Source organism: Panthera uncia, chromosome C2 (genome assembly GCF_023721935.1).
Source record: "Panthera uncia isolate 11264 chromosome C2, Puncia_PCG_1.0, whole genome shotgun sequence".
Lineage (NCBI taxonomy): Eukaryota > Metazoa > Chordata > Mammalia > Carnivora > Felidae > Panthera > Panthera uncia.
Window position 1 is genome coordinate 68,692,650 of NC_064810.1, and position 18,998 is coordinate 68,711,647.

The window sequence follows — 18,998 nt, forward strand, 5'->3', positions numbered from 1 at the left end:
TGTCTTTTTTCCGTATGTCACTTTCATGAATGTGTTCTAATAAAATGATTCTAAAGCAGGCTGTTGATATACAGTGATTTATAAATACTCTCTGTTGAGTGCTGAGGCCATTAATTTTCTACCAAGAATCCACCCCATCCCACTTTCTGGAAAGGTCTGTCTAGCTGGGGACAGACGCAGTGAGCATACATGTGGCATGCCGTCATGGCGGCACTTCTGCAGTTGCTATCACTAATAAGAATCATGTCAACCACAGCAATTTTGTGTTCTGGTTGCCTAGCAGCAGAATTTGTTTTCCAGAAGAAAGATGGCCATATGTAGTAGATTAGTATGGTGGGGAGAGCGGAGGAGGCAGGGCAAGAACAGGAGTAGAATTCACTTTACCAGGGAGGGGTGGGTGGGGAGCAAGGTGGTAGGGGAGACAAAGGCAGCCAAAAAGAGAGACAAGCAAAGTTCAAACTTGTTCAGTGATAAATCTCAGCACATTCAAAAGATAGTGTTGTGAAATTTTATTTACAAAATAGCACCTTTTGCTCTCTAGCCATAGCAAGTCAGAAATCTCCAAATCTCATTAAGCAAACTGGAAGCAAAAGAAGAAAATCTATATTTCTGAAGGTAGATATTTTGAGAAACACTTTTTATCCCAATCTTTATTCCCCTCAGCCGGGCTGGCCAGGGCACTGCCATGAGCTGGTAACAAACTTAGTCTGGTTCTCTGGGGAAGCAGGCATTGTTAGAAACCTCATGGGGCGAGGGGCGGGTCAGGAGGGCAGAACCAGACAAAGAGTCTTCCATTTACTGAGCACGTTTCTCATACAGATGCTGGGAAGGCACCTGATATACATCATCTCCTCTAATCTTCACAGTCATCCTGAGGGGCAGGCAGTTCTGTCTTCATTTTCCAGCTGAAGAGGCTGAAGCTAAGAGAAGTAAATAACTTACACGATAAGTCATAAAGCTAGAAAATAGCAGCTCTGAGATTCAAATGTAGGTCTCTGATCTCCAGATCCATGCTTTTTCAAACCACAGGCCTGATGGCCCAGTGCCATCTTGGGATCTCCCCTGTGTACTGTCACAGTCTTCACCTTAATGAATTGTGCACCCTCTGTATGCCATGGGGGTAGGGGGCGAGCACAGCCAGTATCCTGCTCTTCCTTGTGTGATTGGAGGTCTCTTCCAGGCCAGGTCTTTGTGGCCACATCCATGTTCCTGTGACTTATGCAGAGCACAGGCTGATGAGGCTAAGATCACCATCTGGCTTTCACAGGGATTTGCTCACTCAGCAAATACCTAGTAACTGCAAGTACTGGGCATTATGAACTAGGTGGACAAATATAGACTCACCCCGTTCTCAGGGAGCTTACCAGTAGAGGAGACATACATTAATCAAGTAACTCATCAATGGATCTATAATAACCGCTGAAAGGGACCTTGAAGATCACTGAGATCAACAAATGAAATGAGACCCAGAATAGCTACCCAGTTTGCCCAAGACTACACAGCGAGTTAGGGGCAGAGGACTAGAACTCAGAACTCCTGTTTTTCACTCTTAGACTACTGTTTTCCCTGCCACATCACACTCTAGTCTGCTACAAACATAGACTGCCCCCAGCCCCAAACAGCCAGATAAACATGTTGATCAATCAGTACACTAGCCCGTCTAGGAGAATCCAGATAGCACATTTTGTAATGATAATCAAAGAGTATAGTGAACCAAATCCCCAAGGATGGCATATACTCAAGCCATATTTATAGACTTATTTCAGAGCCCAAAGCAGGAGCAGAGAGGCAAGGCTCTCATGTTGTAGCAACCTTGCCTAATAATGATGCTCGCAGGTGTTTCGGTGTTTTGGTCTGACCCCAGTATTTCCTCATCTCCCAGGTTCAGCAGATATTCAGTCACTCATTAATTCAGCAGATATTTACTGAGTGTCCACTAGTCCACTAGGCACAGTTCTCAGAGCTGGGGACACAGCAGTGAACAAAATGGACTGCCCTTGTGGAGCATACTTTCTAGCTTAGGGGAAGACAGACAATCCACCAAGTAAAGAAGTAAATAACACAGCAAATTAGAAAGTGATAAGTGTTACAAAGAAAAGTAAATCAAGAAAGGGGGTAGGCAGTCTCTGAGGTGGGGATGCATTTTTAGGGTGGTTGGGATAGAGACCTACCTGAGAAAATGATGTTCCAGATCATCATTTACATACACACACACACACACACACACACACTCACACTATGCACTGTCAAGAGTCCCGTAAGCCTTCCCCTACCTCCTGCAGAAAAATAAGTTTGTCAGTGGAATGTCCCAGAGTCTGATTCCTAGCTTGCTTTTTTTGTTCTTAAATTTGAGCATGTATCAGACTCATCCGGAGGACTTGTTAAAACAGATTGCTGGGCCCCACTCCCAGAGTTTGTGATTCAGTAGGTGGGGGTAGACCCAAGAATTTGCATTTCTAACAAATTCCCAAGTAATACTAATGCTTCTTATCCAGGGACCACACTTTTAAAGCCACCAAGTTAATCTATTATAGATGGAAGGTCCCTGTTACCCAAAAAAGGATGCATCCATTCACTAGGGTGCATGGATATTATCAGAGTAGCTATCCTTGAAGAGCAGGGGTCTATCAAGAAAGGGGACTATTTTTAATTGGGGTAAGCTTCAGAAACCCCAGCCTGAGGCCCCAAGCACTGAGGAGGTAGGGCAAGGAACAGTTCCTGGAAAGGTGGCAACAATAATATTTCATTGCTTATCTAATAGTGCTTTGCATTTTCATAGCATTTAATACTTTTGCAAGTCCTTTAGCCCACTATCCTCTTTTGGCACAGTTAGCTTGTGAGGTAGACAGAATAGGTGTCATTATCACATTTTTTGGAAACTTGAGACACAAAGAGGTTATATGACCTCCCTTGGGCATCAAGGAACCCCAGTGGCCTTATGACTAGTCCAGTGTTCTTTCTCTTTTAACACTTTTCATAATGCTAGCTATGGTTTCCTCCTTGGCCATCTACCCATTGGTCATTGAAATCCAGGACATCTAGTCACTCTGCCTTTTGCTCTGTTTAAAATCCCACTCACTGCAAGTGGATCATCCATGTGGGCGATTAACTGTGGCAAATACTAAGCCTTGCATGAGTTTCCTCTGCCATAAACACATCTCTTCTACTACCAGCTATTGTGCATAGAAAATTCTAACTCATTTTAATATTAGCCTAAGCTAGAACTAATCATTATGAAAGCAAACCTGCTGGGGGAAAAGCACACATAATACTTCCAAAGGCAAATAGAAATGGCATTTTGATTATATGTACCATTGCTTCCTTTCCATTAGCGGAGATAATTGAAAATTTTCTGTATCACTAAAGCACACAGCAAAATGAGAGTGGGTTTTGTTAAATATGATGGCTGGTGAATCACTTTCCCAGGTATTCAAATATATATTAAAAAAAAAAAAAACACATGGGCATGAAAGGTAAAATTCTCCCTTCCAGTATTTGCTCTTCTGGTGATTTTCTCCAGTCCTGCACTGATTCCTCACAGTGAGAGACTGAAGTCTCTCATTGGATCTCACAGACACTGGGTTTCAAAGAGCTGTCTCTTTTCAACTTCCATACTGTTTTTGACCAACCAAGAGCCCAAGGTTTTAAAAGTTTTATTTCTAAAACTGCCCTCATCTTTCCCTCAACCCATTGACATTCTGACATCTTCCTTTAGTACTGCCATTGGGACCACTCATTGGTTCAATAAGCATTTATTAAGCACTTATTGTGACCAGACCTTGTAAGAGCCACTGAACAGGCTATAAAATTGAGTTAGAACTAATCCTGTCCTCAAAGAACATGGCATATAATAGAATCACTCTATAAATTATATAGAATAATTAACATTCAAGTCTATTCTGGATGCAAATTATAAACCCATGTAAGTTTCTCCCATTTTCATTCTCTTTACTCACTGTATGCTTAATTAAAGCTAACTGATGAGTTATTTTAGCTTCAACATAAAATAGGCATCATTAGGAAAAAAGATGTACCTGGGAAGGAAAAGAGTGGGATGGAGAAGGAGCACTGCTCTCTATTCTGAGCTCACATGGAGATCTGCATCAGCAGCCCAAAAGCATGGTAACAGGATATAGGATCTACAATCTGCTGTTGATTTCCACACATGGACTGTCACAAACTGACTATATAAGGGCATAAAGCTTATATGATTAGAAATTCCATATTGATGAAAGATCCAGTGTGAATGTGTTTTTACTGAGTTTTAGAGTCCAAAGTATGATATAAAAATGACTATTCCTTAAGAAAAAGTCCATGCCCACTACAACACAGGGACTGAGCAAATAAGAAAACAGGTGGATCTGGGGGAGATGGGGTGAGATGCAGAAGATTCTATTAGTTGGGTCAGTGTTAGAGAGTCCATGAGAAGAAGAGATTCAGACCACAATCCAACAATGCATGTGTATGTGCATGTTTGTGTGTGGATATATATACAATTACCTATACATAGAAAGGTGTTGAAGGCCAGTAAAAAGGATTTTGTAAGAATGTGAGCCCTTAAATAAAATTTTTTTTAATTTTTTTTAACGTTTATTTATTTTTGAGACAGAGAGAGAGCATGAATGGGGGAGGGTCAGAGAGAAGGAGACACAGAATCCGAAGCAGGCTCCAGGCCCCGAGCTGTCAGCACAGGGCCCAACGCGGGGTTCGAACTTAGGGACCGCGAGATCATGACCTGAGCTGAAGTTGGCCACTTAACTGACTGAGCCACCCAGGCACCCCTAAATTCTAAATTCATAATCCAAAAAAGAAGATGAGTTTACCAAAAGTACAGCTGAAAGATAAGGATAAAATTGTAGTTCTGCTGACCAAGTGACTCAAAGAATACCACTAACACCCTTCCCCCTGTTTATTGGGCCACCTGAATGTGAAGCACCTTAAAGTAGCTGCTCAGGCTCTGACCCCCCTCTGTGTTAGGTTGGGCTTTGTGGATAGTAGAATCCCAAGAGAGGGGGTTGGGGCAGATATGCAGCTAAATCTCAGATCTGTCTCATGAACTCTGTTTCTGCCAGCTCTGCAAGCCTCTCCTGGCCCTAGAGGGGGTTTTCACAGCACAGGTGCTATATCCAGTCTTACCAGTGACTATCAAGCGTGCTAGTGGCATGATAAAGTAACCAGGCATACTGTGGGTGGGTGTGGTCATGGATAGTGGTAGACACAGAGAGAATTTAGAGGATTCAGAAATAGCAGAGATGGGGGATGGGGTCTCTATGTATCTGCCTTTGAGTTTCTGGGATGATGGAATAAGGAGTGTCATTCTGTTTGTAAGAATATCCAAGGACTTTGTTGTCTATTAGTGGTGGCCTTTTAATGGGCCTTACACCCAAGCATAACCTAGAGTTTTTAGATTTGGTTTTGCCAAGTTTTGCCCAGTTGTTATGGCACCAATCAGGGTAAAAAGAAGTAATAGGGTGGGAGTGGGAACTGAAACATAGTTGATGTAAAAGCAGGATTTAGATTGCATTGGTTTGGCACACTTACTCAGAGAGTGACCCAAAGTATGGCACTCCAAGTATTGCTCTGGTGTCGCATAGATTCATGAGGACTTGCAAGGACTTCTTGGCCCTGAGAAGAGCAAGTCAGTGATAAAATTGATTTACATAGTTCAGTTCCTCCAAGACCAGATGGAAGTTAAGATGGAAATAGGAGGCTTTGTACTTTCCAGACTCTTCCTACATTCTCATTTGGTGTTGAATGTGTTACATATTGCTTTATTTTTTGGTATTTCTGGGACTATCCAACCAACAGATTTGTTGGAGAGCCATAGATGTAGACCTCCAAGCCCAGCCATCACAAACAATCTAAGTACTCTCAGGCTTAGAGATGGAATAGGTCATTAAAGAGGGGGGCCCTTGTAGGGCACAATTGATTGGTTAATGTTGCAGAATATAAGTGGTGACATTTCAGCTTCATGGCACAGTCCAAGATTGTTGATAGGGCCAGCAGGTGCCTAGGCTTCTAGGAGAGGCCATCAACTCAGCATTCCTAGCTTCTGAGGAATGAATGACTCAAAAATTAAAGTGAGAAGGTAATTAGCCCACTGTGTCTGATGGTGTAACAAATACAATTGCTTAGATCATCCCACATGCCCATTTCCCATCATGCTATTGACCCCATATTTGGCCATAATAGTCAGAAACCTGGCTTGTTTTCTCCTGGATTAAATGTCTTATATAAGAATGCATATACAAGTAGAGGTGGAGAATGTAGAGGGTTGGGTTGGGATAGCATCAATAGTTACATTGGACATATTGGTCTCTTTGGCAAATGCTTGACATGGGGGAGGCATGTCAAGGATTATGCCCAAAGTGATGTGATGATTTGGGTTCTAGATGGTCCCCTCAACTATCAGAGACTTGGGAAAGACTAATACATCCAAAGGGTCAATGAGGGGGTCATTCATCAAAAAAAAACAAGAAAATGGATGTTGTCAGTAATTGGTGACTCTCAACAAATACTTAGATATCCATCACATAATTTATTCATTCAACAAATATTTATTGAATACCTACTCTGCCAGGCACTATTTTAGGCAACAACAACAACAACAAAACAGAGATTTCCTACCCTCATGGAGCTGACATTCTGGTGGGAATACAGACAAATAAGTAAAATATATAAAGTGCCAGCTGATGATATATGCCATATAGAAAAACATAACTTCAGAGGGAGGTGAGGAGTGGAGGGGGTGAGGGAAGAAGTGAGAGGAGGGTCTGAGTTCTAGTGACTGACATGAACAGGGATATAGAGTATAATGAAATTATACTCACTCCCAAGTCACATAGTGGTGATGAGGCTGTGAGTGTTGGAGGAGGTGGTGGTGGTGAGGGTTCTAGTAGGAGGACACACAAGGTTTTAGAAATCTCTCTCCATTACTCCCCAGTCAAACATGAAGATGTGGGGAGGAGTGGTCTTACCTAGGAACAGATAGCAGCTCTCAAGTAAGATGGCTTCTTCCCCAGCCTTCATGCCTCCATTGGAACCAAGAGGATGCCCAAGAGTGTGCCCTAGAATTCACATGGGTCCCCAGACTACTCCCTCGGTCTCCACCAGTCCAAGGGAGCCTTTCTGATGTGGTATTAGGCTGGGTCAGAGGAAACTATATTCCATTCAGACTGATAAGGACCTCACCTGTACTATTTCCAAACATCCCTCAAAGTTCACATGATAAGATCCTTGAACGTAAACCCATATATGGTCCAAATATAAAATGAATCTAGGAACCAAGAGTTCATGGAATACAGTATGCATAAATGTCTGGAAGCTCCAAGGGGCATTGCAGATCATGAGAAGTGTCACAGTATTTTTATCCTTAATAGATTGAAAATATCAATTCCCTTTCATTACCTCCCCCAGTTCCCAGTAGACTGCAGGGTGCCTTAAGTGTAGCTTGATAAAGGTTTAGCAGCAGCAGGAAGAATAGTTTCCAACTATGCCTGTTTAGAGACAAACCTCAGTCACCAGTACTAAGGCAGAGAGAGTCCTGGTTCTCTTTATCACAAACAGCACAGGGCCCCAGGAGACCCATTGAAGAGGTCCGGAAATTCCTGTTAAAGTCTTGAGATAGGAATCTGTTTCTTGGGTGCAAATAATAGATATGTTCAACCTCTATCTGAGTCCTTGCCAACAGAAGATGGCTCACTTACAGTTGTGGTATAAATGGAGTTTCCCGATTTCCTCTCCCCAGACCTTATTGAGGACTCATTAAATGTAGGCAGCAGACTTGGGGGTTAAGGAGAAGCTGGCTGTCTCCTCCCACTTATGGGTTTGCCCTAGAGAGACAAGCTTTTGAGATTGAAGCCGAATGAGAGAGGAGCTCAGATACTACCGTGCGTATGTGCACACGCACACGTTCATTGTGTGATAGCTTCTATCTAATGCTAAGCCTTATCTCCAGAGAGATACACTGTTCGATCAAGTCCAGAGAGTTGTCTCCCAGAGCTATTTAGAAAGGTTAGTCTCAAATGGCGTTGGTTAGGCCCTGTGGAAAAGGGCCGCATGGGACAAGTTCCTTGCAGCTCAGCTCTTGGTCCAGGAGCCAATTGGTGGCAAATAAAGTGACAAACAAAGTCACATTCTCTGTGTGGCTGTGAGAAATCAAATGTGGCACTTAGTTACTTTCTATTTTCCTGGAGCAACATGTGTTGCCTGTGTGGCAGGGGACTTCTGACCATACCTGATATGGGTCAACTGTCTTTTGGCCTGTTTCGATGAAAATTTAGTTGTAAACTAAAACTAAAAAAAAAAAAAAAAAAAAAAAAAAAAAAAGATGCAAATGGATGTAAGTTTGAACTTACATGCAGATATAGATCATTATCTAGACAAGGAATCAGGACAGTTTTATAGGATCCACGTCAGATCATACTAGGAATTGGACTTGTCATTGCTGCAGGGTAAGTTCTGTGAGGGCAAGTATTCTTGTCTGACTTTTTCACTGTTGTATCTCCACTGCCTATACCAGTGCCAGACACATAGTACGGACTGCAAGTCCAATTGCATAATGTAGAGCATTAGTGTGCAGAAAGACAGAGAGAAATATTCTACATCTTTAATGCAACCAGACTGGCAGCCAAATACCTGCATTGCACCACCAGGGAGTAGGAGGGCATTCCACAGAATAATGTCATTCTTGGCAAAAACAGGATCATGATGCTTGAGTTCCATCCAGATAATGCAAGAGTAGAAGACAGGTCTGGTGTGTGATTGTACAGGCAAAGTTCAAATGTAAGACTGAAAGCCAAGGAAACCAATTGAAAATTTACCAAAGAAATTGCAAGGTCATAATCCAAGGAGCAAAGGGCAACCTGGCTGCACAGCCAAGTGTGGGAAACTACCATGAGGTTGGTTGCTGACAATTCAAAGGATTCTGATAAATGCCAACTCCTTTCTCAACAGTTTTTATTGTATTACCCAGTCATGAAACTTTGAGTGAATCACTTGGCTTTTGGAGCTCTGTAGAGCATTTTTAATTAAGAATGGCAAATGGGAAGATTAAAAAAGGAAAAGCACCAAGGGCCAGGAGCTACAGAGAGAATAAACCCAGCAAAACACATGTTCAAGAAAAATGAAACACTTGCTCTAAGAAGTCAATTTGAAAAACGTCTCTCACTTGATTTTCTTTACTGAGTTGGTCACCAATGAGGAATAAAGTTCTAAAAATAGTGTCGATTGGGGGCACCTGGGTGGCTCAGTCAGTTGAGCGTCCAACTTCGGCTCAGCTCGTGATCTCACGGTTAGTGAGTTTGAGCCCCGCTTGTGCTCTATGCTGACAGCTCAGAGCCTGGAGCCTGCTGAGTTTTGTGTCTCCCTCTCTCTCTGCCCCTCCCCCACACACATGCACACACGTGCACACACATGCACGCTCTCTCTCTCTTTCTCTCTTTTTCTCTCAAAAATAAACATGAAAATAAATAAATAAAAGTAAAAATAACGTTGATTGAAAATGCACTTCTCCTCTGCCCTGCCCCACCCCCATGCCCTTGACTCTTATTAAGCATTCCTAAGACTCCAGGAAATGACAATGTGAGAATTAATGCCCTTGTTGTGAGTCAGCCTAAGAGAAGGCCAACAATGGTATCTGATGCAAATTCCCTAATAGCAAGTGAAGCTGGCCTTCAGCTTGATTTTAAGACCATTCCAAAGTATACACAAGGAATATAAAATATGGTCCTTAACTAGAAGAATTATGTAGTCCAATTGTGTGAGGAAATATAAATACTCAAAGAACAAAATTCACACTATGTATAATGAATAGCTTTTGCATTAGCCTGAGGGATCCAAAAACTAGGATGATCTGTCCTCCCTTTGTGTCTTTATCCAACACCAAGGATGAGTCATATCATGTAATAACAGTAATCTTCAGGTTGTTAAAAAAATAATAATAGAACTAATAATAATAATCATGGTAGCAGTAGTAACAGCAGCAACAATAATAAAATCCAGTAGGTTTACACAAATTGCATTCAATTTGTATATGTCCATGTTTGTCTCAGAATGGCCCCATTGCAACTCTCTCCCTTTCTTAACTTTATCTTTCCTACCACTCTCTCAATGTTCCTGGAGTCCTACCAGTATCCTTCCCTAAGACTGTTCCATCCAAAGAAGAGAATTAAAGTAGATGTATTTATCAGGATAAACTAGGTTATAGTGTGTCAACAACTCTGAAAATATTGGTGGGCTTAAAACAACAAGGATTTATTTCTTGCTGACACTATTATGTTCATAATGGGTTGACAAGGGGCTCTGTTCATCATAGGGAATCAGGGGTTCTGGCTGATAGACCAGCTTCTAAAGTTGTCAATTACCATCCTAGACAAAAAGAGAATTCTTCAGGATCTTAACCCACAATTAAATGATCCAGTGCGGAAATGACTCAGCATCAATGGCCAGAACTAGTCTTAGGCCCTACAAAACCAACAGGAGCCAGAAAAAACAGCTGAGCTATGTGTCCAGAAGGCAGAGGGCTAAAAATATTTGGTGAACATCAGAATAACTACATTAGCAGTTAACATCAAGTGGTATTTGCAAATAATTTACATTTTGGCTCTTAACTCGATTATTTGGATTTTGGCTCTAACTCAGATTCTCAAATTTTGGGTCTGCTCAACAGATGAGTGTGTGTGTGTGTGTGTGTGTGTGTGTGTGTATGAATTTCAAATGTATGTAGGCATACCTTGAAGATATTGTAGGTTCAGTTCCAGACCACTGCAAAATAAAGCAAATACTACAATAAATTTAAAGCAAGTCAAATGAACTTTTTGTTTTCCAGTGCATATAAAAGTTAGGTTGGCACTATACTGTATAGTCTATTAATAAGTATACATTAACATTATTTCTAAAAAACACTGTGTATAACTTAGTTAAAAAATACTTTATTGTTAAAAAATGCTGACCATAATCAGAGCTTTCAGCAAATTGTAATCATTTTACTGGTGGAGCGTCTTGCCTCTAAGTTATTGGCTGCTGACAGGTCAGGGTCATGGCTGCTAAAGGTTGGATGGCTGCAGCAATTCTTTTTTTTAATTAATTTTTTTAAATATAATTTATTGTCAAATTGGCTAACATATAGTGTGTTCAGTGTGCTCTTGGTTTTGGGAGTAGATTCCCATGGTTCATCGCTTACATACAACACCCAGTGCTCATCCCGACAAGTGTCCATCACCGATTTTCCCCTCTCCCCCACCCCCCTATCAATGCTCAGTTTGTTCTCTGTATTTAATAGTCTCTTATGGTTTGCCTCTCTCCCTCTCAGTTTGTAATATTTTTTCCCCTTCCCCATGGTCTTCTGTTAAGGTTCTCAAATAAAACAACAATGAGGTTCATGCACAGATTAAGTCCTCTGTTCACAATTTATCTGTAGCATGCAATGCTGTTTGGTAGTATTTTACCAACAGTAGAACTTCTTTCAAAATTGGAGTCAATCCTCCTAAAGCCTGCTGCTGCTTTATCAACTCAGTTTTTATAATATTCTAAATCCTTTGTTGTCATTTCAACAGTCTTCACAGCATCTTGCCCAAGAGTAGTTTCCAGCTCCAGAAACCAGTTTCTTTGTTCATCCATAAGAAGCAACTGTTCATCCTTTAAGATTTTATCTTGAGATGGCAGCAATCTGTCACATCTTTAGGCTCCACTTCTAATTCTAGTTCTCGTGCTGTTTCCACCACATCTGTAGTTACTTCCTCTGCTGGAATCTTGACCTTCACAAGTTCTAACCAACTTCTTTCAAACTCCTGTTAATGTTGCTATTTTGACCTCTTCCCATGAATCACAAATGTTCTTACTGGCATTTAGAATGGTGAAAGCTTTCCAGAAGGTTTTCAGTGTACTTTGCCCAGATGCATCAGTGGAATCACTGTCTATCACAGCTATAGCCTTACAAAACGTATTTCTTAAATAATAAAACTCAAAAGTTGAATTTATTTCTTGATCCATGGGCTGCAGAATGGATGTTGTGTTAACAACAGTGTTGAAAACAACATTAATCTTGTACGTCTCCATCAAAGTTCTTGTGGGTCCAGGTGCATTGTCAGTGATGAGTAATGTTTTAAAAGGAATCTTTTTTTCTGAGCAGTAGGTCTCAACAGTGCACTTAAAATCTTAAGTAAACCATGTTGTAAACAGATATGCTGTCATCCAGGCTTTGTCATTCCATTCATAGAGCACAAGTAGAGTAGATTTAGCATAATTCTTGATAGCATAATTCCTAAGGGCCCTAGGATTTTCAGAATGGTAAATGAGCATTGGCTTCAAATTAAAGTCAGCAGCTGCATTAGCCCCTAAGAAGAGAGTTAGCCTGTCCTTTGAAGGTTTGAAGCATTGACTTCTCCTCTCCAGCTATGAAAGTCTTAGATAGCATCTGCTTTCAATAAAAGGCTGTGTTGTCCACACTGAGAATTTATTGCTTAGTGTAGCCACCTTCATGAGCTATCTTAGCTAGATCTTCTGGATAACTCGCTGCTGCTTCTACATCAGCACCTGCTCTTCACCTTGCACTTTATGCTATGGAGACAGCTTCTCTCCTTTAAACGTCATGAGCCAACCTCTGCTAGTTGCCAACTTTTATTCTGCAGCATCCTCACCTCTCTCAGCCTTCACAGAATTGAAGAGAGTTAGGACCTTGTTCTAGATTAGGCTTTGGCTTAAGGGAGTGTTGTGTCTAGTTTGATCTTCCATCTAGATCACTCAAACTTTCTCCATATCAGCAATAAGGCTGTTTCACTTTCTTATCATTTGTGTGTTAACTAGAGTAGCAATTTTAATTTCATTCAAGAACTTTTCCTTTGCATTCGCAACTTGGCTAACTGGTGCAAGAGGCCTAGTTTTTGGCCTATGTTGGCTTTCAACATACCTTCTCATAAAGCTTAACTATTTCTAGCTTGTGATTTAAATTAAAAGATATACAGACTCTTTATTTCACTTGAACACTTAGAGACCTTTGTAGGATTATTAGTTGGCCTAATTTCAGTATTGTGTCTTAGGGAATAAGGAGGCCCAAGGGTAAGGGGAGATATGCGGGAATAGTTCATCAATGGAGCAGTCAGAACATACCACATTGATTAAGTTCATTGTCTTACATGGACATAGTTCATGGCAAACAATGACAATAGTAACATCACAGATCAACATAACAAGCATAATAATAATGAAAAATTTGAAATACTGTGAGAATTACTAAAATGTGACACAGAGACGCAAAGTAAGCAAATGCTGTTGGAAAATGATACCAATTGACTTGCTCGATGTAGGGTTGCCACATACCTTCGATTTATAAAAAGCACAGTATCTGCAATGCAGAATAAAGCAAAGCACAATAAAACAAGGTGTGCCTGTATGTTGAAATAATATTATTCATGTAAGCTGGGGTTTTTTCCTGTTACTCTCACTGCCTAACTTCCACCAGGCTCTGTCCATGACTGTTAGTCCCTATGTGTATTGGATAAGTGTTAAAGTTAATGTCTAGTCAGAGTATAGAGATGAGAAGGCTTCTTGTTCTTCTTGAGACTTTTTCTAGACTTAGGGAACCAGTTTTTGAGGGTGCAATGTCCTGATGGGTCTAGAGGGCTGAGACATGTATCTTAGGGCTTAATTTATTACACTATTTATACATTAGCCTGTAGAATTCTCTATTGGCTTCTGGCTTTGGACTCTACACAGTAGGTATTACACAGTCGGGATGTGAATTTATTAAATCCTCTGTGGCAGAGTCACTGACTAATGTTCAAAAGGATGTTTTACCCAAGTGTAAGAACATGACATATGCACCGCATTGCTCCTATTGTAAGTAGTGCTTTAAGATTGCATGACCTTATTCTAGAAATCTTGTGGTCAACCCAACATTAAGTAGTTCATGGTATCACTGGGAAGCCAGGGCAAGCTGTACTGTAAACCACATTCAAATTGTCTACAAACACCGAGTATTGGATACAAGCAGACCTGGGTAAGAAAATACAGTACTGCTGTGGGATGGAAAGAACCTTAGGTTGGAATCAAGAGGTTTGGTTTGGGTCCTAATTTTGTTGTTAAGCAGCCATAAGAGCTTTGAAAAACATTTTAGCCAAATTATCTATATCCTGAAAACCTCAGTTTTCAGTTTGTCAGTTTGTCATCTAAAAAATTGGAAAGTAATAGGAAATTATTTCTAAATTTCATTCATGCTTAAACATTCTGCTTTTCCATTACTGACTTAATTATTAACCTGAAGTCTATGGCTTTTGGCTAGAAAAATAAATAAGCACACATCATAAGTAATGTAGAATTGAGGAAATGACAGTTATATGTAAGGGATAATCCAATTTTATATATAATTGTTATTTATATGGATAAAAGATATATAGTACTAAAAGCAATGATATTTAAAAATTGTTTAGCTTTGAATTATAGGCAAAGGGGTTGTCAGAAATTAACACATATGCTCTGTTTTCTCATGTATTTATCCATTCATTTTTAAATATATTGTATTTCCACTATGTAAACAGCTGGGCTAAATGAGCAGAGAGGAGTGAGGAAATTGAAGACATTAGCAAGAGCATTACTAAAACAATGGATCATGAAATCCAAGGTGCATAAGAAGGAAAGTGATGAAGGAAGAGTATTAAAGGATTGGGCAAAAGAAAGGCTCCATGAACTAGAGGTCCCAGTGAAGTTAAAGAAAGGTCATAATAAGTGTAAGTAAACAAGAAAGTTGGAAGGAGAATAAGTTATGGTCAGGAAGGAAGATGTGAGACTTCTGATCAACATAGAGAAGCAAGGACCAGATATACACTCCCCACCTGAAACAACCAGAAAACCAGACACAATATAAGAAGCAACCATTTTCAAGACCCTGGACATCAGACAACAAAGGACAGTGATCACTGAGAGATAGGAAACAAACAAAGTGAGCCCTATGAATACCCTAGCTTGCCACCTTGCGTTTCCAGGTTTAGTGCAGGAGACATAACTCAGCAGTCTCTCTGAGTTATAAGATGGAGCTGAGTGTCCAGTGAGACCAAGGCAGCTAGACTTCATGGGACAGAGAGTGGAAAGAAGAAAACTGCACAGAAAGAGAACTCTGGAGATCTTCAGAGGGTCTCCCTTAAGTATTCCTCAATTATTGATAAGCACATGCATATGAAGAAACTTCCCTAGGTTGAGAAAGAATTACCTGAATAATTAGAGTGAAGAGGTCCCCAGTGCCCACAAAGGGGGAACAGTGCCTGTTCCTACCAGCCAGATTAGAACACCTGAAATTCATAGGATATCAGGTAGAGATTCAGAAGGGCCTTGCCTTCATAGTGGTGAATAGTAAACCCTTGGCCAACTAGGTTCTGGTTTCACCTAACAAAATCTTAAAAGGATCAATCTGTCAAAGCAATTGTCCAGCATGCCAGGACAAAGCTCATGAATAGTTGGGGACACAAAACATTAGGATACAAAATAATAGGAATACAAAAATATTGAGCATCCAATAAGATAAAATCTGTGATGTCATCCAATAAAAAATTACCAGGCATGCAAAGAAGAAGGAAAATTGACCCATAATTGGAGGGGTGGGGGGAGGGAGAGATCAACTGAAACTTAGGCAGAACTGACACAGAGGTTAGAATTAGCAGAGATAGACATAAGAGCAGGTATTAAAGGTAGTCAAAAAGAAAAAGTATTCCATACATTCAAAAGTTAAGTAGACACATGGAAAACATAAAGAAAAATGCACGTTGAACTTCTCAGTGAAAACTACAATGGCTGAGGTGGAAAATACCAGGATACAATTAACAGTACATTAGATTGTGCAGGAGAAAACCTAAGTGTACTGGAAAGCACAGAAATAGAAACTATCCAAAAGGAAACACATGGAAATAATTTTTTAAAAAGAACAATCAGTGAGCTGTGTAACAACTCAAGCAGCCTAATATTCAGTAATTGGAGTTAAAATAAAAGATAAAAAAGATGGAATGAAAAATCATTGTAATAAGAATTCTGTAATAAAGTGAGGAGGATGGCAAGAAGACATTTTTCAAATAGAAAATGGCTAAGAATTTTCTAGAAATAAGGAAATATAAAAACACTGTCCTGAAACTAGAGAAAATCAAGAATAATAACAAATCTTAACAATAAGAGAAAGAACCAGTTACCCAAAAGGAAAAACAGTTTGTTAGCAGTCTTCTCATCCACTACCACAGAGACTAAGAGAACAGAGTAAGAGCACCAATGTTCTCATAGAAAATCCTTGTGACCTAGAATTCCATGCCCAGCAAAATGATAATTTAAGAATGTGAAATAAGGATATTTTCAGATGTACAAGAACATAGAGATTTCACTACTCATAACTTATCACTTTTTGCAAAAAGAAAAATGAACCCAATAGGGAAGGATTAAATGCAAAAAGATACATTAAAACATTGTGGTAAGTTAAAGAAAACGTTAAAACATTGTGGTAATTATAATTTAATGTTGAGTGCAAAAAATAAGAATAAAATACTAACCTCTTAAAACAAAATGCAGGGGCGCCTGGGTGGCGCAGTCGGTTAAGCGTCCGACTTCAGCCAGGTCACGATCTCGCGGTCCGTGAGTTCGAGCCCCGCGTCAGGCTCTGGGCTGATGGCTCGGAGCCTGGAGCCTGTTTCCGATTCTGTGTCTCCCTCTCTCTCTGACCCTTCCCCGTTCATGCTCTGTCTCTCTCTGTCCCAAAAAAAAAAAAAAAAACAAAACAAAATGCAGTGATCTGAGGAAGCTTAAACAAGCTCAGATCTTTGACTTTACAGCAGGGTAGAAGTAGGGATTAACTTAAAGTTTGTTAGAAAAATATACATTTGGGGTGCCTGAGTGGCTCAGTCGGTTAAGTGTCTGACTCTCGATCTCAGCTCAAGTCATGATCTCATGGTTTGTGAGTTTGAGCCTTGCATCAGGCTCGGTGCTGAAAAGGCAGAACCTGCTTGGGATTCTCTCTCTCCCTCTCTCTCTCTCTCTCAAAATAAAATAAATAAACATTAAAAAAAAACAAGGCCAAACTATATGCTACCTATAGGAAATGAACTTTAAATATGAATATACAAATAAGACTTTTTTAAAAAAAGTATACCATCCTAACTTTCTTCCAAAAAAAATCTTGGGTGGCTACATTAATATTTTCCAGAGTAGATTTCAGAGCTATATATATTACCAAGGATAAAGCTGGATATTTCACATCTTTTGTTAGGAAGACCTAACAACTCTAAACTTTTAAGCATGCGATAACAGAACCTCAAAATACAGGAAACAAAAACTGATAGAACTGCAAGGAGAAGTAGACAAATCAATAGTTACCTTTGGGGGTTTTAATATCCCTCTTTCAATAATTGACAGGATCAATAGAAAATCAGTAAGGATGTAGCAGACTTGAACACAATCAACCAACTTGACCTCATTGACATTTTTAGAACACTCTACCCAACAATAGCAGAATATACATCCTTTTCAAATTCACACAAAATATTTACCAAAAGGGACCATTCTGTGGACCATAAAATAAGTCTCAATACATTGAAAGGGATTCAAGTCAAAGTATGTTCTCTGCTACAATAGAATTAGAAATAAATAGCAGAAAGATCTCTGGAAATTTTCCAAGTATTTGGGAACTAAATAATACACTTCTAAATAATCCATGGGTCAAAGTGGAAAGCAAAAGGGAAATAAGTGGAATTGAATGAAAATAAAAATACAACATACCAAAATGTGTAGAATGTTGTTAACGAAGTCAGATGTTTAATTTAATGATGGGGCAGTCAGAACAGTCAAAAATGGTGACCATGAGATCAAAGGGTGGCCATGGGAGGGGCTTCTGAAGTAGAATGAAGGAGGAGCTCGGGGGAGACGAGGAGGTCAAAGAACCGAGAGGCCAAGGTGCTGGAGAGGCTGCCCATAGGGAGATGAAATCACTCAAGATGATGGCAGAACTCAAGGTGGGGAGGCAAAGTATCAGCCTGGAGCCAAAGTAACCAATAAAGGAAGAATTTATGGTCCCAGCCCCTTGTCGTTGCAAAACACTTTGTCTCTCTGAGTCTCTGTTGCTTATGTGTAAACAAGGGAGTTATAAATCCCCCCTCTCTGTTACTTTTGTATTTTAAATGTCTTAATATATGTTTCTTACACAAGCCTCTCCAGATACTCTTTTGGGAAATGGCTAGGCATTAAATGATAAATGAACACATAATCCCTTAGGTTCCGTTGAAACCCTGGCATTCCCTGATTATGCCTATAAACAACATCATCTCTAAAATGGCGCTAGGCAGCAGTATCCTCCAGTTACTATGGGCAGTCCAGAGAGGATTAAACTGTACAGACAGTAATTGACTCTGTATGGACTCTCTAAAGAGGAATTCTCCTGAATCTTCACAGCATCAAGAGAAAACAAAGTGAGGGTTGCTGGAAGGAAGGTGAGCAGGAGATTGGCTAGATGGATGATGGGTATTAGGGAAGACACTTGTTGGGATGAGCACTGGGTGTTAAATGTAAGTGATGAATCACTCAATTGTACTCCTGAAACCAGTATTGCACTGTATGCTAACTAAAATTTAAATTTAAAAAAATAAAAGAGGCTGACTTCCATTGTCACAGTTACAGTTAGACCTGAGAAACAGACTTCTTTCTTGTACCCAGATGGTGAGGCCAGGAAACAGGTTCGCTGGGTGGAAAACCAGAATGTGGAGCTCCACCCAATTGAGTATTCAGGTGGTTGCAGTTACTGACCCCTTCCACTGCCTCCCTAATCCTATCGCATTCACCATGATTATAAGGCTTCCAGAAAGTGAAATGCAGCTTCTCCTGATGAAAGGGTTTGATTTCACATAGCAATTTCCTCAAGAGGAGACGGGGACAGGACCCATTGTTCCTCGCCATGTGTCTTCTGAGGATCTAGAACAACTATGAAGTCCACAGTCCACTCCTCCTGGATTCCCTATCCTTGAAATTTGCAGATTTGTTCA